The 23,270-nt window shown below is 56.2% G+C and overlaps 1 long non-coding RNA gene across 1 annotated transcript in view; it reads left to right on the top strand.

Moving 5' to 3' along the window:
• The window catches only part of LOC140410697 (uncharacterized), a 122,146-nt gene that overhangs the window by 851 nt on the left and 98,025 nt on the right, over positions 1-23,270 (top strand). The window lies entirely within an intron of this gene.

Raw genomic sequence — 23,270 nt, 5'->3', positions numbered from 1 at the left:
ATTTAGGAAAGATGACTAATTTGCATTTTATTTCTGAATCTGCTGACAATCTCAAAACTTCTTAAGCAGTATTTAACCACAGGTTCTATTTTTCTCTCCTTTTGCTCCATTTTCTTTTCAAAAATAGCTCATTTCCTGCAGCTTTCCGTTGATTATTGTTGATATGCATCATCAGACATGCAGGGAGGGAGAAACCCTAAGAGATAAAATTAATTGGTCGGCAAACCTTTTTGCCAATGTGCAGACCGCAAGGTCCCACAAGCATCAGTGGTATAATGGATCAGATCATCTCCTTGTATTTTAATCGTGTTGGCTGGGGGATACTTTATTGCCCAGGACACCTCGCCCGCTCTTTGATGATTAAAGCTTAATAATAAAAATTATAACTAAGAAATAAAACACAATAATTTGTTAAGTTAAAGTCCAGTTTCTGCCACAAACAAATGTGAAAATTGACCCCTGCATCTGAATCGATATTTGACACTTACAATTATTGGGTGGGTTCCAAATACCGTACAGATTGTGATCTACATGGGAAAAACGGTCAGTGGGCGGAATTTACTGGCTGTTCTCGCCGGCGGGATATCCCACTCCCACCGACGGTGCACAGTTTCCTGGCAACGAGGGATGCAGTCAACGGGAAATTCCATCGTAAAAGTTGGCACCAGAAATTCCTGCAGGGGGGCCACCTTCGCTGCCGAAAAACAGGTGTTGGTTTGGTCGGTATATCCCACCCCGTATCGAAATAAAGATCAAAATCCCAAATAAAGAATCAGAAACTTTGTGGAGATGGGAACACTGCCAAGTATTTTCTTGAAAGTGAAAAATATTTCCAGTTTTTCAATAACAATAAAAGCATGTTTACCACCTTAATTGATTGTGCAGATCTTTATGGACGTAATAGACCCCGCCCCCAAATAGTTCACAGAACTGCTTTTAATCCACGCAGATTTTCTTTTTAAATGGGTTAATTTGGCAGAATAGTCCAGAGTGTGGAGTCTTCCCAACCACAGCTAAGCATTTCTCCAATTCTCCAGGTGGCCTTGGAATCAGGGGCGAAATTCTCCGTTATCGGCGGAAAGTCCGCCGATCGGCGCAAAAAACGGCGCAAATCCGACTTGCGTCACGTCGGAAAAATGGGTCGATAGTCTCCGGCCCGAAATGGGCTAGCAGCGACGTAACAGGATCCGCGCTTGCGCAGTGGTTCACGCCGTGCAGCGTCATACGCGCCGCACGGCGTGACGGCTCATAAGGCCGCGCTGCTCCCCCCCACCCGACCGGAACACCCGACTGCAACACCCAACTGGATGGCTGGCCGCCGCTCAGCCCCGAGGTTCGAGTCACGCGATGTGGAGGCGCTCCTGGACGCGGTGGAGCAGAGGAGGGACGCCCTGTATCCCGGGCACGGCCGCAGAGTTGCCCCACGCCACAGCCGGCGTCTGTGGAGGGAAGTGGCAGAGGCCGTCACCGCTGTGGCCCTGACACCACGGACAGGCACCCAGTGCCACAAGAAGGTGAACGACGTCGTCAGAGCAGGCAGAGGGTGAGCCTGCCATATACCCCCTCCCCATATCTCCCCCTCCCCCATATCCCCCCCTCCCCCATATCCCCCCCTCCCCATATCCCCCCTCCCCCATATCCCCCCTCCCCCATATCCCCAAGTGAATCCAGCCCTAACCTTAACCTCTGCAATGCACGCGCAACCGATGACGTGCATTCATATACCTGCCTAACAGTGTTGCCTTTTACCCCCTGCCACCGACCCCCCCCCCCCCACAGGAGAAGCGCGCACACAACAATAGGGAGCATGTGAGGACTGGAGGAGGCCCCGCTGATGAGAGGCCACTGACCGAACACCAGGAAAGGGCCCTGGAACTGGCTGGTGGACCTGAGGACCGGGAGGTTGCTGATGTAGAGGTCGGGGGCATTAGTAGCAAGTGAGCCACCAACAGCCCGTCCCCATATCCCCCCTCCCCTATATCCCCCTCCCCCGTATCACCTGATCACTGCCTGATGTCTAACCATGCATGCTTCATTGTGTATCGCAGGACCAAACGTCCAGGCACCCCATCCCCGCAGATGCAGACCGCCCGCAGGATGCCCCTCGGGAGGCCACGGAGACGGAGAGACCCGGACCCTCCGGCATGCGACGCCCGCAGGATGCCCCTCGGAGGCCACGGGAGACGGAGAGACCCGGACCCTCCGGCATGCGACGCCCGCAGGATGCCCCTCGAGACCCACGGGAGACGGAGAGACCCGCACCCTCCAGCATGCGACGCTGCAGAATGCCCCTCGCACACCACGGGAGACGGAGAGACCTGGAGCAACAGGGAGATGACACCCCCGTCACGTGCGGGAGCGACCACCCAGCGATGAGGGGGGGCAGCCAACAGGCCCCCGTCACATCCGAGCCAGGACACCACTACCCAGGACACCACTACCCAGGGCACCACTACCCAGGGCACCACTACCCGGGACACCACTACCCGGGACACCATTACCCGGGACAGCAGTAACCCGGGACAGCACTACCCAGGAAGACGAAATACCGGACAGTGACTCAGAGTGGATGGGTGGAGACGAACCCCCACCCCAAAGTGCCATGGACTCAGAGTGGGACGAAGAGCATGGACACAACGCCACTGCTGTCACCACACCCTCCACCATCGCAGAAACACTCACCTCGGTTGGGCACTTTAGTGATGAGGCATCTGATACACTCACTGGTGCGCACAACACAGCCGTCCCGGTACAGCAGGTGAGGTAGGAGCAGCAGAGGGGCCGGGCGGTCGGAGGCAGCCCAGCCCAGCGAACATCTGCCGCCCAGATGGATCCCGGGTTCCTGGAGTTACCACACTCACACATAGATCCGATGCAACCACCGACCCGGAGACAAGCGAAGAGGGTGACGGGCGGCTTGCGGCGGCTGCGGTCGCAGGTGGAGGAGTCCACCCGCGTCCAGGAGCTGGGAGTGGTGCTGGTCATGCGCGCCACCCAGGCCGACACCGCACGGGTGGAGTCCGCGGTGGAGGCAATGGGTGCGACGGTGTCAGACATGGGGAACGGTTTGCGAGGCCTGGGGCTTTCCGTGCAGGCGGCGTCTGTGGCCCAGGAAATGGCTGCCCTCTCACAGGAGCCATAAGCCAGTGCCAGCGCCAGATGGCAGAGGCGCTCAATGCCATAGCCCAGTCTCAGCAGGCCATGGCCCAGTCCTCTGCAGGCCATGGCCCAGTCTCAGCAGGCCATGGCCCAGTCCAGCAGGCCATGGCCCAGTCTCTGCAGGCCATCGCTGAGGGCATCGGCGCCAGTGGCCATGTGCGAGCCGGCGTCGCACTGTCACAGACAGGGTTTGCCAACCCCCTGGGCTCCATGGCTGCAAACCTGCAGACCCCTGTCGATACCAGCACGGGCCTCCAGGACTGGCAGCGCCAGATGTCGGGGGGGCGTCGGATGGCCAGTCCGTTCGCATCCCCCACCCATGTAGAGGCCTGGGGGCCATCGGGCACCCCGAGGGAGGAGGAGGTGCTGTGGTCCGTCCCGGCTCCCTCTGTAGGGGAGGTCCCAGTACACCGCGACACCTCGGACTCCACCCCTTCCGTCCCAGGTGCATCGGGTGGGCAACGGGCAGGACAGGGCTGGCAGCTCGCCATCCCAGTCGCCCGGGCCGCAGCCTGGCCCATCTAGGCCAGGACGCCCCAGGAAACGGCCGCCAAAGGGATCCAGTGTCAGAGGGCAGGATCACAGGAGTCCACCTCCAGTTCTGCTGTACCGTCTGGGGAACTACGTAGACGTAGTCAAAGGGCCCGTAAGGCCAAACAATTAGACACTGAGTAAGTTGGCACGGTTGCAGGGCACAGATGAGTTTTAGGTGCTAGGGCACGTGCATGAACTCCTTTGGTTATTAAGTCAATGTTACAACACCTACAGAAGCTGCCTTTGTGCTCGTCCAAAGTGTGCGGGGGTGTCATGTACGTTGAGCGCAAGTGTGTGTGTGAGGGGTGGTCTTACTTCAGCCCCAGGAGAGTCTGCCCTCTTCCCCCTGGGCCGCCATCTACATCCCCCGGGGCAGAGGACGGACCGTGCGCTGCAGTGTCACAGCCGCATGCAGGGATGGTCCGGGTGGATGGTGGTACTGTGGCCATGGGTCAGACATAGTCCAACAATGTAGAGCCAGGAGCTCACCGCAGGGCGGGTTGTCATCATCCTCCATGGCCTGCGATAGACACGCGTCCACCCGCAACTGTGTGAGCCCGGCCCGTTGTGCCGCAGGTGGATCGGCAATGGGGGGGGGGAGGCGTGCATGCGGGTGGGGGTGGGTGGGGTTGGGGAGGGGGGTGAGGGTGCTGGGTGGTGGATGGGTGGGGGGTGTGGGTGGTCGGCTGTTGCCATGGTGTGCGTTCTGTGGCCATACTACCCGATTCCCACGCCCATCTAGTCAGTGAAGCGGGGCGTCTATCAGTCTGTCCCGTACCCCGCTGGGCCCCCAGCCGGTAACGGTGGACAGCCACCCGCCTGTGTCTACCCCGTCTGCCCTGACCATTACCCCCATCCCCCTCATCTGGGGAGGACTGCGCCTCTCCCTGCTGCTCCTCCACTCCGCCCTCCTCTGCCTGCGGCACATCGCCCCTCTGTTGGGCTATGTTGTGCAGGACGCAGCACACCACAATGATGCGGCCGACCCTATCTGACCGATACTGGAGGGCACCCTCAGAGAGGTCCAGGCACCTGAAACGCATCTCAGCACGCCAAAGCACCTCTCTATCACTCCCCTTGTCGCTACATGGGCATCATTGTAGCGGTTCTCCGCCTCATTGCGTGGCCTCCGTATAGGCGTCATCAGCCACGATCGCAATGGGTAGCCCTGTCGCCCAGCAACCAGCCCCTCAGCCGGGGATGGCGTCCCTTGTACATGCCGGGATGGATGACCGCGACAACACGAATGGTCGTGTACACTGCCTGGGTGCAGACGTGCAGGATCATCATGCGGTGGTCGCAGACCACCTGTACGTTCATCGAATAGGTCCCCTTCCTATTAGTGAACACGGCCCTGCTATCTGCAGGTGGCCGCACGGCGACGTGCATCCCATCGATCGCGCCCTGGACAATGGGGAAACCGGCCACGGCAGAGAAGCCCACGGCCCGGGCATCTTGGCTGGCCCGGTCCACGGGGAAGCGGGATGTAGCGGTGCGCCATGGCATATAGGGCATCTGTCACTGCCCGATGCACCGGTGCACCGATGTCTGTGATATGCCGGACAGGTCCCCACTCGGTGCCTGGAACCCCGTTGCATAAAAGTTCAGGGCCACCGTAACCTTGACAGACATGGGGAGAGGGTGTCCCCCGCCAGTGCCACGCGGTGACAGGTGTGCCAGCAGGTGGCAGATGTGTGCCACGGTTTCCCGGCTCATCCGGAGTCTCCTCCTGCATTCCCGGTCCGTGAGGTCCTGGTATGACTGCCTGGGCCGGTACACACGGGGCGCACTTGGGTGCCTCCGTTGCCGTGGGGCCGCGACGTCCTCCTCCCCCTCCTCGTCCTGTCGGTCGGGTGTCCCTCCAGCCTGGGCGGCTGCCGCCTGCCCCTCTGCAGCAGCCTGCGCCGCCTCTCTGGCACGCTCCTCCTCCTCCTCCTCCTCATCCAGGGCAACATAGACATGAGCGGCTGCCGCCACGGCGGCCAACATCGCTGATGATCTGAAAACAAGACGGCCTGGTGGGGGGGAGGGGAACAACGACATGTCATCATTGCCCATATCCCCTCCTCCCCCAGCCAGGTGGCATGACCGCATGGGTCCAACTGTTGGAGGCTGGCACCTGGCCAGGTGGACCAACTCACTTGCCCTCCCACCCGCTCCCCAGCAGGGACCACCCCCCCCCCCCCGGCACGGACCCCCCCCCCCAACCTCCACCCCGGCACGGACACCCCCCCCCCCTCATCCTCACCCCGGCACAGACCCCCCCCCCAACCTCCACCCCGGCACGACACCCCCCAACCTCCAGCCCGGCACGGAACCCCCCATCTCCCTCCCCGAACGGACCCCCCCCAACTTCCACCCCGGCACGGACACCCCCCATCCCCCTCCCCGGCACGGACCCCCCCCCAACCTCCACCCCGGCACGGACACCCCCATCACCCCTCCCCGGCACGGACCCCCCCCAACCTCCACCCTGGCACGGACACCCCCATCCCCCTCCCCGGCACGGACCCCCCCATCCCCCTCCCCGGCACGGACCCCCCCCAACCTCCACCCCGGCACGGACACCCCATCCCCCTCCCTGGCACGGACCCCCCCCATCCCCATCCCCGGCACGGACCCCCCCATCCCACTCCCCGGCACGGACCCCCCCCCAACCTCCCACCCCCGGCACGGACCCCCCCATCCCCCTCCCCGGCACGGACCCCCCCCCCAACTTCCACCCCGGCAACGGACACCCCCATCCCCTCCCCGGCACGGACCCCCCACTCAACCTCCCCCCGGCACGGACACCCCCATCACCCCTCCCCGCATGGACCCCCCCAACCTCCACCCGGCACGGACCCCCCCCATCCCCCTCCCCGGCACGGACCCCCCCCCACCTCCACCCCGGCACGGACACCCCATCCCCCTCCCTGGCACGGACCCCCCCCCATCCTCCTCCCCGGCACGGACCCCCCATCCCCCTACCCGGCACGGACCACCCCCCAACCTCCACCCCGGCATGGGACACCCCCAACCTCCACCCCGGCACGGACACCCCCATCCCCCTCCCCGGCACGGACCCACCCATCCCCCTCCCCGGCACGGACCCCCCCCCAACCTCCACCCCGGCACGGACCCCCCCATCCCCATCCTGGCACGGACCCCCCCATCCCCCTCCCCGGCACGGACCCCCCCCAACCTCCACCCCGGCACGGACACCCCCATCACCCCTCCCCGCACGGACCCCCCCAACCTCCACCCATGCACGGACACCCCCATCCCCCTCCCCGGCACGGACCCCCCCATACCCCTCCCCGGCAACGGACACCCCCCCACCTCCACCCCGGCACGGACCCCCCCATCCCCTCCCTGGCACGGGACACACCCCCCCAACTCCACCCCGGCACGGACACCCCATCCCATTCCCTGGCACGGACCCCCCATCCCCCCTCCCCGGCACGGACCCCCCCATCCCCTCCCCGGCACGGACCCCCCCCCCAACCTCCACCCCGGCACGGACCCCCCCATCGCCCTCCCCGGCACGGACACCCCCATCCCCCTCCCCGGCACGGACCCCCCCCAAACCTCCACCCCGGCACGGACCCCCCCCCCCCCCAACCTCCACCCCGGCACGGACCCCCCCAACCCCCTCCCCGGCACGGAACCCCCCCCCCAACCTCCAGCCCGGCATGGACCCCCCCATCCCCCTCCCCGGCACGGACCCGCCCCCCAACCTCACCCCGCACGGACACCCCCATCCCCCCCCGGCACGGACCCCCCATCCCCCTCCCCGGCACGGACCCCCCCATCTCCCTCCCCGGCACGGACCCCCCCCATCCCCTCCCCGGCACGGACCCCCTCCCGGCACTCCCCCGGAGCCCAGCCTACTCTAACCACCACCCCCCCCCCCCCCCCCCCCGCCGCACACACACACACACAAGCCGAGACACACCTCTCCTCACGCATTCAGACTGCGACCACGCCATCGCCTGCCCAGAGCCAACCCCCCAGGCCGTCACTCACCTCCACGCTGGTCGGCGTGAACCTGGAGCACAGGGTCACGCCGATGAAAAGGAGGTTTAATTTACGTCGACGTGAACGGTCATCACGTCGACGGGACTTCGGCCCATCCGGAAGGGAGAATATCGGCAGGCCGAAATCGGCTGCCTTGCGCAGACCCGTGACATTCTCCGCGGCAGCGGCGACATTAACGCCCCGCCGACCTTTCTCCTGTCGGAGACTTCGGCAACCGGCGGGGCGGGATTCACGGCGGCCGGCGGCCAACGGCCATTCTCCGACCCTCTGGGGGGTCGGAGAATGACGCCCCTGATCTTCTTTCATTTTATCAAATATTTTCAAGTATTTGATTTATTTGTGGATTCCTCTGCTTTCCAGCCCCCTCCCCCCTCCCTCCCCCCTCCCCCCCCCTCCCCTCCCCCCCTCCCTCCCCCCCTCCCTCCCCCCCTCCCTCCCCCCCTCCCTCCCTCCCCCCCTCCCTCCCTCCCCCCCCCTCCCTCCCTCCCCCCCCTCCCTCCCTCCCCCCCTCCCTCCCTCCCCCCCCTCCCTCCCTCCCCCCCCCCTCCCTCCCTCCCCCCCCTCCTCCCCCCCCCTCCCTCCCTCCCCCCCCTCCTCCCTCCCTCCCCCCCCCCCTCCCTCCCTCCCCCCCCCTCCCTCCCCTCTCTCCCCCCCCCTCTCCCCCCCCTCTCTCCCCCCCCTCTCCCCCCCCCTCTCTCTCCCCCCCCTCTCTCCCCCCTCTCTCTCCCCCCCCTCTCTCCCCCCCCTCTCTCCCCCCCCTCTCTCTCCCCCCCCCTCTCTCTCCCCCCCCTCCTCTCCCCCCCTCTCTCTCCCCCCCTCTCTCTCCCCCCTCTCTCTCTCCCCCCTCTCTCTCCCCCCCCTCTCTCTCCCCCCCTCTCTCTCCCCCCCCTCTCTCTCCTCCCCCTCTCTCTCTCTCCCCCTCTCTCTCCCCCCTCTCTCTCCCCCCCCTCTCTCTCCCCCCCCTCTCTCTCCCCCCCTCTCTCTCCTCCCCCCCTCTCTCTCTCTCCCCCTCTCCCCCCCCCTCTGCCCCCCCCTTCCTCCCCCTTCCTCCCCCCCCTCCCTCCCCCCTCCCCCCCCTCCCTCCCCTCCCCCCCCCAAACCCTCTCCTCGCTGATGAGCAATGTTTGGATGGGTCATGCGGAAACATTATCATCCATAAAACTAATACTGCTATTGCCTTGCCAGAATTGGTTAAAGTTAGCAATCACTTTAAAAGCCTGAAATCAAGTTCAGGAGCTCTTTCTTTTTTTCCTGCCTCTGGTTCTAATGGGTATGAGGACTTGTCAAAAAATATTTTGATGCTGTTTCATGAGTCACCAAACCGGTCCAATATTGCAGGACAACAAGAGACATTTTTAAAGTGACCATTGGCAGCGAGAATTTTAGCAACCTGCACAAAATAATGAGGGAAATACATTCAATTAGTCTTTGGAGCAAATAGGAATTTTGCAACAATAATGTGTTCTTTGATTACCCAACTGTTAACCTTGTGATGTAAAAACTAGTAAGTAGGGAATAATAAATTACTAAATTGTTCCATTGTGAGTAAAGTGAAAGGTCACTGAATATGGCAATTAATTTTTTGTTTATGAGCAACAGGACAATGTTGCTGAGGCTATAAATTTGTCTTTGGAATGATTTTCCCACCACACACATGTGTTTGATAGACAACTGTTGCCTGAGGACAATAAATCCAAGTTACTGTTATTTCTGCATCAGGCAAAAAGTTCTATGGCATTTTATTCTGTTGAATGCAATATTTATTGAAGTGTAAATTGAGATCTTACGGTGGACATAGGAAACAGATTGAAATTTTAAGCAGTACATTATTTAAAGGGACTTAAAGGATTGCTAGAAGCTGTTGAGAAAATGGGCTAAATTTGTCTGTTTGTGGAAAGGGGGAACACGGGCATTTCTGCTAGGCATATAAAAAAACCTTCTTGTTGCTCGTTTGCATAAGTTGACCACCCATTGTGATACTCAAATGAAAATCAACCACTTCCAGTCTTGTTGGCTTTCAGTTTTAGGAAGTGCATTAACTGTAATTTCCGTGAGTTATCCTGCTGACTTGATGGCACAATTAAGGACCATCGGCTGACCCTTGGTTTGAGGATGACATTTGCTTAGTGTTGCAAGTTTCCCCCATGGGTCTTCATGTCTGAACAAGCTAATTCTCAAACCACAAATCAGAGGAAGATCTCCCATGAGGTAGTGGGATCTGGAGTGCAGGATTTCATTTTCTTTCTTTCTGCCTCATCATTAAAGATGTTTTACTCAAAGCAAAATTCAGATTGATGGACAATTCGCCACCATATTGAGCGATTTGTAGCAAACTCTCCCCCAGTCATTAATGTCAACGCTGGCAATGGTCACTTTAAAAAATATGTCTCTTGTTATCCTGCAATATTGACCAGTTTGGTGACTCATGAAAACGGCATCAAAATATTTTTTGACAAGTCGTCATGCTTCAAGTCTTTAAAATATTTTCTTATCCTCCCCTGGAACACTGGCAATTTGAGAGTTGAGAGAAGAGGAGCTGGCAGTGGAGATGTGTATCTGCCATCCAGAAACAGTGTCCAGTACATCAAGGTAAACTTTGCGATAGTTTTGCCAAAATGCTTATGGAGTTGGCTTAAAGAAGGAAACCAATCCCATTGAAACCCAAGGATGTGGTGAAGGCATTGCTGATGCAATTTCTCCAGTGTTCTTACATGTCACTGATACACATTGATATGCAGTGCAGTACATGAGTGCGGTGATGGCAACTGCCCTGTACAGGAGTTTTGATGATTTGCAGAGGTCTTTATTGTCAAACACTTGCTACTGCATTTTGCGGAAGGCTGAGCGAATGTTGTTGACCCATTGTTGGATCTCCTTGACAATGATGGCCCTTTGATAGAGGTGGCTGCCAAGATGTGGGAAGTGCTCAAAATATTCCAGAGTCTTCCTTCAACATATATGCAAGGTGGAATATTTGATTTACCAGTTGTGACTTGACGCATGAGTGTTTTTCTGGTCAGGCTGAGTTTCTTGTAAACAGAGTTGAAGAGATTGAGAGTAGTTTGCAAACCTGGTGCAGAGTGGGCATTGTGCAGTCATCCACAAACTGTAAATCAGGTTTGTTTATTGTGGTTATCTTAGTTTTGGCAAGAAGGCTTCTGACGTTAAAAGAGTTTTAAATGGTGGTATTTAATGCTGACACCAGAGGGAAGTTGATCTTTGATGATGTGAATAGCAACTTTCAAGTAGATTGTAAATACAAAATGAGCTATCATGCAGCCTTGCTTGACGTTGGTCTGGATTTTGAAGGGGACTGTTACGGATCTCCCACTCAAGACAGTTGCAGTCATATCATCATGAAGACGTTGAAGGATTATGATTAAGTTACCGCACATCCGAGTATTTTAAGAACAATCCACCCAGCCTTATTTTTTTACTGAGTCAAATGCTCTGGTCAGGTGAATTAATGCAATGAAGAGTTCCTGGTATTGTTCTTGAGAACATCAGACAAAATAAGACATAATGGTTAAAGTCTAATTTTAATGAAGTGTGGTCCATGCAATTTCTTCCACCAGTAACATCACTCAATAGAACAAATGACAGGAATGAACAGAACAGACCTCCCAACTCCACAAATAGGTTTCATTAATTTTCTGAAGGTATGGTAGTTATCAGGATTTACCACACCATGGATTATATATAACCATTAAACAGGGAAAATTAGAGATGTATCTATTCACTAGGTTGATCCCAGAGTTGAGGGGATTAGATTATGACGAGAGGTTGAGTAGACTGGGACTGTACTCATTGGAGTTTAGAAGGATGCGGGGGGGATCTTAATGAAACATATAAAATTATGAAGGGAATAGATAGGATAGATGCGGGCAGGTTGTTTCCACTGGTCAGGGAAAGCAGAACTAGGGGGCAAAGCCTCAAAATAAGGGGAAGTAGATTTAGGACCGAGTTTAGGAGGTACTTCTTCACTCAAAGGGTTGCGAATCTCTGGAATTCCTTGCCCAGTGAAGCAGTTGAGGCTCCTTCTTGAAACGTTTTTAAGAAAAAGATAGATACCTTTCTAAAGAATAAAGGGATTCGGGGATATGGTGTACGGGCCGGAGAGTGGAGCTGAGTCCACAAAGATCAGCCATGATCTCATTGAATGGCGGAGCAGGCTCGAGGGGCCAGATGGCCTACTCCTGTTCCTAGTTCTTATGTTCTTATGGTCTTATTTGTCTCCTTCTTTATCGAATTCCTTTCCATCCTTCTTCCTCCTCATTTACAGGTTGTGATTTACACTGCCACACAGTCTCAAGGCATTGGCCACACTCGAATCCCTTACACAAGTGACAATTATTAATTTGCATGTATATATATATTAAGTACTTGCTAACAATCCTGACATAGAAACATTTGGAATCTACAGCAGCTACAGTACGGGGTGAGTGGCCTTGCATGGCTAAAGGTGCTCAAGGCTAAACATTTGCTGTTCAGGGATCCAGGATAGCTCCAGTTTCTACTGCAGCACCTGGCGACTCAGATCCCAGGGTCCAAATCACAAATGGAGATTCCTTTCCAGGTTGGATTGCCTACCTGAGTCAAGCATGCTGACAGAATGTTTGCTGCCAGTTCTGAGGAGGAATCCATGATTCAAATCTGCACAGTCTAAAATGAATGGTTTTCAGCATTGCAGTCTGCCATGAAGCATGTACAAACTGCTGTGACATCTGCAGTGCAAGCTGTGAAGGAATGCAGCTATAAATACTGAGTTATGAGGGACTACAGATATAAATAGAATTATATGGTTGAAATAGCGATTCTCTCATAAAGTAGGGATGAAAAATTAAAAGCCAAGTTCTTCTGCTGGACAACTGTTTCGAAGTTTATAAACATGCCTGGCCATAATTGTGTGCTCAAGGGCACTGACATCCTGTAGCATAGGATAAGGTATATCCTCTAACACAAGGCAGTTGCATTTCCCATTGTGGCCATCCCACACCATCAGGAAACCCGTGGGTGTGGGTATCCCACCGATGGAGAATTCCGCTGCCTAACGTTTGCAGCTGATAGAAATATTGGCTGTGATTCACTGGGAAAATGTTAAAGACCGGTTTTGAGTGTGTTTCGCGGGGTGTTTCGAGACTGCTGCAATGCTGGGAATGAAGCTGCTATTCAACGGCACTTAATCGTTTCTTTGGGCTTCGGGGAGTTTCTCCCCGTCGAGGCCACATTTTGAAATTTTCCCTGGCACTGGGAGCTCAGCTTGCCTTCAGGACAGCCTCCTCACAGATCAGGGCGCCATTTTGAACGGCTTCCCTGATGTCTCCCCAGCCCTCACGAATCCATACTTTCAGGACCCTCCTTCAACATCCCCAACATTTCTGCAGCCCGCTCAAATCCCGCCGCCCCACCACCCACCCCCCTTTCATGGACATGGTCTCCAGACCCTGACTCTTGGCAGTGCTAAACTGACAACAGGGCATCTTGACAGTGTCAGCCTGTCACCCTAGCAGTGTCCCTGGCAGTACCAACCAGGGTGCCAGACTGGAACGCCAAGGTGCCCATCTGCTGGGGGAGTGCCAGGGTACTACCCTGCCCTGTCCCCGACCACCCGGGAGACTCTAATTACCTGTGAGACCCCCTTCCTAGGCGCCATTACGCCTGGTCCACGATTGTGGCAACCAGTACTAAACGACGCCTGGTTGAGGCCTTGCAAGTGCCCTGTTGACATTCAGGCAGCGTGTAAATACCTAATGGATCATTTAAATATCATTATCTGGATCACATCCAGCAAGGGCGTGATCCAGATCACATCGAGTGTAGCGAGTCAGATGACTCGCAATCAGCCCGGCTCCTAGTGCAAAATCCAGACTTAGGACTCACCCAGGATTCACCAGTCACAATGTATCCCTATGGAATTCCTGTTATCTGTGCTCCATTCTAAGTATGATACATTCTATAAAGTGTTGGATTCCTGTCCGAAATTTATAGGCTCTGCTTTGTCTGCCCAGCTCCTGCAAGGTTTCGCATGAGCCAGATTGTACAGCAGCACGGTAGCACAGTGGTTAGCATCCAGAGGAAACCCACGCAGACACAGGGAGAACGTGCAGACTCCACACAAACAGAGACCCAAGCCAGGAATCAAACCTGGGACCCTGGAACTGTGAAGCAACAGTGCTAACCACTGTGCGACCGTTCCGCCCACTGGCGGGATCTTGCTACACATAAAGGTGTGCATCTTGATTTGTTATCCCATCATGGCCTTTTCCTCATTCCCCCCATTTTCTGACTGAACCGTTTTATAAATAGAGGCATTAATTCTTAAGGACTGCTGTTCTGAATTCATCCTGTCTGTCTCTGTTCTGACATCTGCAGAAATATTTGTTCCGTACCGTACCAGTTGTGTTTTGAAAATGTTGTGCCTTCTGTAAAAAATATTATAAAACTCTGTTGAAAATATATTTAAGAAAATATTTCAAGAATATGTCACACTTACCCAATTTTCCTCTCCTCTCCCATCATTTCCTGTTCGAATCCTCATGGTTTCTGTCCTGCCCACAACACTGACATCAGAGTCACAAATTGGCATTCTGTATTATTGTGACCACAGCACGTTATCACTCACTCACCCTTCTGCGCTTTCACCGTGATTGACAACTGCATTCTCGGAAACCCTCAGTATTTCTTTTTAAAAAGGTTAATCCCATACATTCTGAAAGCTCTTGAAAGATAAAGCATTGGGAGATGCTAGGCGAGGCAGCTGTCCTTAATTAGAACTCTGATCCCAACCTGACAGAGGCCCCTCAAAGCTCCAGCACAACAGACTGATTAATGTATCATGGTGCTTGAGCAAGATAACTTAAAGCATCTCAAAACCAATTATTTCAAAGAGTGTGCTCCCCTCATCATGATTCAACCTCTGAAAAGGGGAAAGGAGTGCAACATCAAATTGAAAGTCTTTTTTTCCTCAAACTAATTAAAATCTGCCAATTATTATCATCGACACAGATGTATTCAGTTGAATAGTGTTTGAGAGAGAATTATGTGCTTATATGAGTCATCTTTGTTGTTTACTTTGAGATTTTCTTTGTGATATATTAAAGTAGCTTTAATAATATGAACATGCATTTATTATAGACTACAGGAATTAACTTGTTTTGTTGAATTGTAATTGTTTGGATAATGAAAGTAATTCTGTTGTAATGTTGCTCAGAAAAACTGAGGTATTGAGATACACACTTATTATACACAACTTATTGCTGCACCTGTGATGACTTAGATTACACTGATTTATATTAAAGGTTTGATTATCCTTTGTAATACTGTCTGAAATCCAGCTGATTTGTGGCAGAAACACCTGGAAAATAGAGCAGTGCGGTGTGTGATAGCAATGATAAAGGGTGGGATTTAAGCACCTCCTGAGCGCGCTGGTTACATCGTGGGAAAGGTCAAAGTCGAGGTTCGTGCTGGGTTATCTAACCAGACCACTCTGATGGCGAGTTCCAGATCATGCCCAAATATGGAAAGCATATCAATAACCCTCATTTGCATTCATTTCCATCTCATTAGAGAGATTGAAGCCGAATGCAGCTGCGTCCCGGGAATTACTTGGCTGCCCATCAAGAAATCACGCGGCCGTCCATTAGCACACACCCCAATCACCGAATCCCCCCTCCCACCCCCAATCCCTCCTTTCGCCCAGATCACCCCTTCCCCCCCAACTCCCCCACTCCCCAAATCCCTCCTTCCCCTCAACACCCCTTCCCCATCCCCTTCTTCCCACCCATTTACCTCCTTCCTCCCTCCCCAATTCCCCGACTCTCCAACCCTCCCAACCCTTGACTACCCTGTTACACCCTGTAGCCATCTGGGATGGCCACTTACAATAAGGAACAGGGAAGGTCGCAAAGCATAGCAGGAAAAATGGACAATGCGAGATTCAGGCAGGCTCAGAGCCTGAATGTATATTTGCGAGTGAGGAATCCAGACGGTATCGAAACCCCCAACCGATTAGCATTTGATGGCCCATCTCCGCCAGACAAAGGACTGATACTTGAGCGACCGATACAACCCCAGACATTTCGGCGCCACCCCCTGTACTAGGGAAGCGTAAACAACAGGGTCAATGACCGCTTAGGACACACCCAGCCATCAAGGCACCGCCTCTTTATTGATTCGAATCGAACACAGTGATCAAGAATTACTCAATTAGTGGGGTCCAAACTGAAGGACCGCCCAAAAGAGCGCGGAAACCCCCAAGGATAAAAAGAGAGACCACCATGTGTTCAGCCTCTGTTGGACCTGGCGCTCCGGCAACGTCTACTTCCAAGTGCAGCACCACCAGAAGCAAGGTCAAGTTCAACGCCCGCTACCAGACGGATGAGCCTAGCTGAGCAGCAGTTACTTCTACAGACCCGATAGATCCAGATCTGAACAACGGCCACTGTTCCGCTGACCTAAGACTGGTGCCTGAAGTTAAGTCCAGGTTGCCATAGTTGATAGATGTAGTTTAACTAGTAGTGTCTATGTTGCATGATTAATTGTGTGTGTAAATAAAGTACCCTTGATCTTGAACTAACTAATTGGTGTTTGGCTCTTTGATCGATATCCGATTGAACCTTGTGGTGGTATCAGTTGAAAGCTGGCGACTCTGAGCAATATAATATTGATATCCAAAGAAAGGAGGGCAACCTCACTGACTGCCATATTTACAGTAGGTAAAAAAGGCAACAACCCTCCCAAGGTGTGTGTAACATCACCCCAGGGTGATGGGCCTGTGTCAACATTGTCAGCAGGCCAATATATATAAGGCAGATAAGAGTGACGGTCACTCGCTGTGGGGAAATCTCTGGTGCTCTCAGTTTATGCCAAAGTCTGACTCCTGTTTTTCTGCTGACAGCGAACTCACACCCAACCTCTGAATAGGGTCTGCATCGGGGGTCTTTGATCTTGGACCACTGTACCCGGGGGGCAGAGGGGTGGGAGCAGCGGAAGTCATGAGGGTGGCGGGTGCGGGCAGGCCCACTGTGAAGACCTACATGACAGAGGCTTCACATGTATCAGATGTAACATGTTTTAATTGTCATTTTCATCCCCCCGAGCTAAAGTTTGCGCACCACAATCCACCCACCACAAGTGCCCGCTCAGTGCTCCTCACTTTTCTTGATCTCTCGTGGTCTACTGCTACATGTTCTAAACATTTCTTTTCTCCTCGGCGACTTCAATGCTCGAGTTGGGAAGGAAGCAAACCTTTGGAAAGGCATGTCAGGCAGGGAAGGCATGGGGAAAACAAACGTCAGTGGAGTCCCCCTCCTAACAAAATGTTTAGAATATGACCTGGTCATCACAAACACCCTGTTCCGCCAGAGGGACAAGCAGAAGACCTCATGGCAACACCCCCGCTACCAACACTGGTAGCTGATAGACTACATCATCATCCGGGCAAGAGACTGCAAAGATGTCCGCATCACCCGCGCCACAAACAGAACCAACGGCTGCTGGATTGACCATCGACTGATCTGCTTTACCACCTCAATCACCCTGGCCCCAAACCGGCACAGGCAGAACAAACTCTGTCGCAGGAAACTCAATGCCGCTGGACTAAAAGACCCTGAGAAGAAAGAGCTACTCAAACGGTGCCTCACAGCTAACCTGGTGACAACCAATGAACCAGAGCCACAGAATGCGCACAAGCCTGGTCCACCTTAAAAGCCACATAGTCAGAAGCCGTGAGGAAAGGCTCAAGCTCTCGGCCAGAAAACACCAAGACAAGAGCACAAGGCGGCTCCAACAAAACATGAGTGAGAGGAAACAAGCCTACAAGCAACTTAAGGCCGAGGTGCAACAAAGAACTTGCGACTTAAAGAACAGATGGTGGGTGGAAAGAGCGCAACAGATTCTGCAACTCACCGACAACCACAATGTGCACGGCTTCTTCAGCGCAATTAAAACCATCTACAGTCCGGCTACGGAGGGACCCACCTCACTAAGAGCCAAAAACAGGGCGGCGCTCACCAAAGCCAGAGAGGCAGTCAACTCTTGCTGGAGCTAGCACTACCAGGACCTCCTCAACCAAGACACAGCCTTCGACACAAGCGTCCTCGACACCATCCCGCAATACGCTACCCACCACCAGCTCAGCGCAACACCAGCTCGCCTGAGGTCGAAAAAAGCCATCTGACAGCAGTAAAACAACAAGGCCTCTGGAGCAGATGGAATGCCCACAGAAGTATTAAAATGAAGTGGAGATGCACTCTTGACAAAAAAGAGAGTACGCTGGACGATCTCAGAGACGTCTTAATTGTGACCATCTTCAAGAAAGGAGACAGATCCGACTGCGGAGATTACAGAGGGATGTCCCTGCTTTTCTCTATGGGAAAGGCCATCGCGAGAATACTCCTCAACTGCCTCCGCCCAGTGGGTGAAGAGCTCCTCCCTGTTTCAGTGCGGCTTCCGCACATCAAGAGGCACAATGGACATGATCTTCAGCATGTGACAAATCCAGGAAAAGTGCTGGGGGCAGCATCAACCTCTGTCCATGGCCTTCTTCGATCTTGCAAAGGCCAGCGACTCTGTCAACTGTGAGGGACTGTGGAGCATCCTCGTCAATTTCGCCTGCCTGCAGAAATTCATCACCATTCTCCGCCTGCACCATGATGTCATGAAAGTCGAGATCTTCAACAACGGAACCACCACAGATCCAATACGAGTGCAAACTGGGGTCAAATAGGGCTCCGTCATTGCATCAACACTCTTCTCCATCTTCCACACGGCAACACTCCACCCCATCACCCTGAAGCTCCCCGCTGGAGTAACCTAGACAAGCAGGAAACTTTTCAACCTCCGATGCCTCCTGGCCAGAACCAAGACCACCCCAACCTCTTATCAAGCTGCAGTATGCAGGCGACTCCTGTGTGTGTGCACACTCAGAGGCCGAGCTACAAACCATCGTTGACGCGTTTACCGAAGTACAAGAGAGAATGGGCCTCAGACTAAACATCCGGAAAACAGCAGTTCTCTACCATCCCTCTCCTGCCACACAAATCTGCCCCCCAACCATTAACATCCCATGTCCCACGAGTCGGGAACTTGGACAATGTGGATCATTTCCCATGGGAGCCTCTTTTTGGTGTGAGCAGACATTGACGATGAAATCCAGCCGCAACTCCAATGTGCCAGTGCAGTCTTCGGACGCTTGAGGAACAGAGGGCGGGATTCTGTGATCCTGAGGCGAAGTGTTGACGCCGTCGGAAACGCCGTCCCGTTTCTCGAAGGTGTCAATACAAGGATCAGCAATTCTGGCCCCTACAGGGGGCCAGCATGGCACTGGAGCGGTTCACGCTGCTCCAGCTGCTGATCCCGGCGTCAAATGGGCCCCGTGGGGTCCACGCACATGCGCAGTGGCACCGGCGCAAATGCACGCGTGCGCAGTGGCTTCCTTCAACACGCCGGCCCCGACGCAACATGGCGCAGGACTACAGGGGCCGGCACGGAAGGAAGGAAGCCCCCAGACAGAGAGGCTGGTCCGCCGATCGGTGGGCCCCGATCGCGGGCCAGGCCACATCTGAGGTCCCCCCCGGGGTCGGACCCCCCTCCCCCCCCCCCCCCCCCCACAGGCCGCCCCCCGGCCCTTCCACGCTGAGTTCCCGCTGGCTGAGAGCAGGTGTGGACGGCGCCGGCGGGACTCGGCTTCTTTACGAGAATGGGCGGGCCGGCCGTGTAGAGTGGCCCCTGACCGGCTACGCGCCAACCGCGCCGGTGCCAATGGTGCCGATTATCCGCTCTGCAGAGAATCCCATGCCGGCGGCGGGGCGGCGTGGCGCGCTTCGCGCCAGCCGCGGGGATTCTCCGGCCCGGCCCCGGGCTGAGAGAATCCCGCCCAGCGTGTTCAAATCCAGCACCAAGGTCATGGTCTACAGAGCAGCTGTGGTCCCCGCCCTCTGTATGCTTCAGAAACATGGACAATGGAGAGCAGACACCTCAAATCCTTGGAGAGACATCACCAACACTGCCTCCGCAAAATCCTGCTAATCCACTGGCAGGATAGGCATACCAACGTTAGTGTCCTCTCCCAGGCCAATATCCCCAGTTTCAAGGCACTGGTCACACTCGACCAGCTGCGATGGGCGGGCCACATTGCCCACATGCCCGACACAAGACTCCCAAAACAAGTGCCCTACTCCAAGCTCTGCAATGGCAAGCAATCATTAGGTGGGCAGAGGAAACGTTCCAAGGACACTCTGAAAGCCTCCCTAAACAAATGCAACATCCCCATCGACACATGGGAATCACTTGCCTTAGAATGCACAAACTGGAGTCACCTCAAGTGTCGTAAGGTGGAGCATGCGGAAAACGAGCATAAACAGCGGAAGGAGAGCGCAGAATGTAGAGCGTCCAACCCACCTCATCAAACACCACCTGACAAACCTGTGGCAGAGTCTGCGGATCCAGGATTAGACTATTCAGCCTTGTTGCTGAGGCACTGCCCAAGGAGCAGAGAAGAATACTGCTCCATCTAGATATCGTCCCCAGGATGCACATCAGAGGTGGAGGCACCCTGCTGCTTTCCACTCCCTGTGGCCTTTTATGCCCTTGGCGGATGTTGTCTGGAGGATCTGGAGCCGGATGGCCCCGGCCGACTTATCGGTGTCACTGGCGGCACCATGAAACCCTGGTCTGCCTGCTGCCTTGAGACATGCTGGTGTCAAGAGGGAGGGATGTGGAAGAACTGGAGACAGTCGTCAAATTCTTGGTGGCAGGTCCCGGGTTGGCCTCCAGCACTTCCTGCGTGAGGAGAGGTGTGTCTCGGGTTGTGTGTGTGTGTGTGCGGCGGGGGGGGGGGGGGTGGTTAGAGTAGGCTGGGCTCCGGGGAGTGCCAGGAGGGGGGTCCGTGCCGGGGAGGGGGATGGGGGGGGGGGGTCTGTGCCGGGGTGGAGGTTGGGGGTTGGGGGGGGTCCGTGCTGGGGTGGAGGTTGGGGGTTGGGGGGGGTCCGTGCTGGGGTGGAGGTTGGGGGCGGTCCGTGCCGGGGTGGAGGTTGGGGGGGGTCCGTGCCGAGGAGGGGGATGGGAGGGCAAGTGAGTTGGTCCACCTGGCCAGGTGCCAGCCTCCAACAGTTGGACCCATGCGGTCCATGCCACCTGGCTGGGGGGAGGAGGGGATATGGGCAATGATGACATGTCGTCGTTCCCCTCCCCCCCACCAGGCCGTCATGTTTTCAGATCATCCAGCAATGTTGGCCGCCGTGGTGGCAGCCGCTCATGTCTATGTTGCCCTGGATGAGGAGGAGGAGGAGGAGGAGCGTGCCAGAGAGGCGGCGCAGGCTGCCGCAGAGGGCCAGGTGGCAGCCGCCCAGGCTGGAGGGACACCTGACCGACAGGACGAGGAGGGGGAGGAGGACGTCGCGGCCCCACGGCAGCGGAGGCACCCGAGGGCGCCCCGTGTGTACCGGCCCCGGCAGTCATACCAGGACCTCACGGACCGGGAATGCAGGAGGAGACTCCGGATGAGCCGGGAAACCGTGGCACACATCTGCCACCTGCTGGCACACCTGTCACCGCGTGGCACTGGCGGGGGACACCCTCTCCCCGTGTCCGTTAAGGTTACGGTGGCCCTGAACTTTTATGCAACGGGGTTCCAGGCACCGAGTGGGGACCTGTCCGGCATATCGCAGACATCGGTGCACCGGTGCATCCGGGCAGTGACAGATGCCCTATATGCCATGGCGCACCGTTACATCCGCTTCCCCGTGGACCGGGCCAGCCAAGATGCCCGCGCCGTGGGCTTCTCTGCCGTGGCCGGGTTCCCCATGGTCCAGGGCGCGATCGATGGGATGCACATCGCCGTGCGGCCACCTGCAGATAACAGGGCCGTGTTCACTAATACGATGAACGTACAGGTGGTCTGCGACCACCGCATGATGATCCTGCACGTCTGCGCCCGTCACCCAGGCAGTGTACACGACTCATTCGTGTTGTCGTACATCACCGGCATGTACGAGGGACGCCATCCCCGGCTGAGGGGCTGGTTGCTGGGCGACAGGGGCTACCCATTGCGATCATGGCTGATGACGCCTATACGGAGGCCACGCAATGAGGCGGAGAACCGCTACAATGATGCCCATGTAGCGACAAGGGGAGTGATCGAGAGGTGCTTTGGCGTGCTGAAGATGCGTTTCAGGTGCCTGGACCTCTCTGGGGGCGCCCTCCAGTATCGGTTAGATAGGGTCGGCCGCATCATTGTGGTGTGCTGCGTCCTGCACAACATAGCCCAGCAGAGGGGCGATGTGCCGCAAGCAGAGGAGGGCGGGGTGGAGGAGCAGCAGGAAGAGGCGCAGTCCTCCCCAGATGAGGGGGATGGGGGCAATGGTCAGGGCAGACGGGGTAGACACAGGCGGGTGGCTGTCCACGTTACCGGCTGGCCCAGCGGGCACGGGACAGACTGATAGACGCCCGCTTCACTGACTAGATGGGCGTGGGAATCGGGTAGTATGGCCACAGACCGCACACCATGGCAACAGCCGAACACCCACACCCCCCACCCATCCACCCACCCAGCACCCTCACCCCCCTCCCCAACCCCACCCACCCCACCCGCATGCACCCCCCCCCCCCCCCCCATTGCCGATCCACCTGCGGCACAACGGGCCGGGCTCACACAGTTGCGGGTGGACGCGTGTCTATCGCAGGCCATGGAGGATGATGACAACCCGCCCTGCGATGAGCTCCTGGCTCTACATCGTTGGACTATGTCTGACCCATGGCCACAGTACCACCATCCACCCGGACCATCCCTGCATGCGGCTGTGACACTGCAGCGCACGGTCCTGTCCTCTGCCCGGGGGATGTTGATGGCGGCCCAGGGGGAAGGGGGCAGACTCACCTGGGGCTGAGGTAAGACCACCCCTCACACACACACTTGCGCTCAATGTACATGACACCCCCGCACACTTTGGACAGAGCACAAAGGCAGCTTCGGTAGGTGTAACATTGACTTTAATAACAAAAGGAGTTCATGCACGTGCCCTAGCCCCTAAAACTCATCTGTGCCCTGCACAAGTGCCAACTTACTCAGTGTCTAATTGTTTGGCCTTACGGGCCCTTTGACTACGTCTACGTGGTTCCCCAGATGGTACAGCAGAACTGGAGGTGGACTCCTGTGATTCCTGCCCTCTGACACTGGATCCCTTTGGCGGCCGTTTCCTGGGGCGTCCTGGCCTAGATGGGCCAGGCTGCGGCCCGGGCGACTGGGATGGCGAGCTGCCAGCCTGTCCTGCCCGCTGCCCACCCGATGCACCTGGGACGGAAGGGGGGGAGTCCGAGGTGTCGCGGTGTACCGGGACCTCCCCTACAGAGGGAGCCGGGACGGACCACACCACCTCCTCCTCCCTCGGGGTGCCTGATGGCCCCCAGCCTCTACATGGGTGGGGGATGCGAACGGACTGGCCATCCGATGCCCCCCCCGACATCTGGCGCTGCCAGTCCTGGAGGCCCGTGCTGGTATCGACAGGGGTCTGCAGGTTTGCAGCCATGGAGCCCAGGGGGTTGGCAAACCCTGCCTGTGA

The sequence above is a fragment of the Scyliorhinus torazame genome, chromosome 4 (assembly GCF_047496885.1).
Source record: "Scyliorhinus torazame isolate Kashiwa2021f chromosome 4, sScyTor2.1, whole genome shotgun sequence".
NCBI lineage: Eukaryota > Metazoa > Chordata > Chondrichthyes > Carcharhiniformes > Scyliorhinidae > Scyliorhinus > Scyliorhinus torazame.
This window is presented reverse-complemented; position numbering and strand designations above follow the sequence as displayed.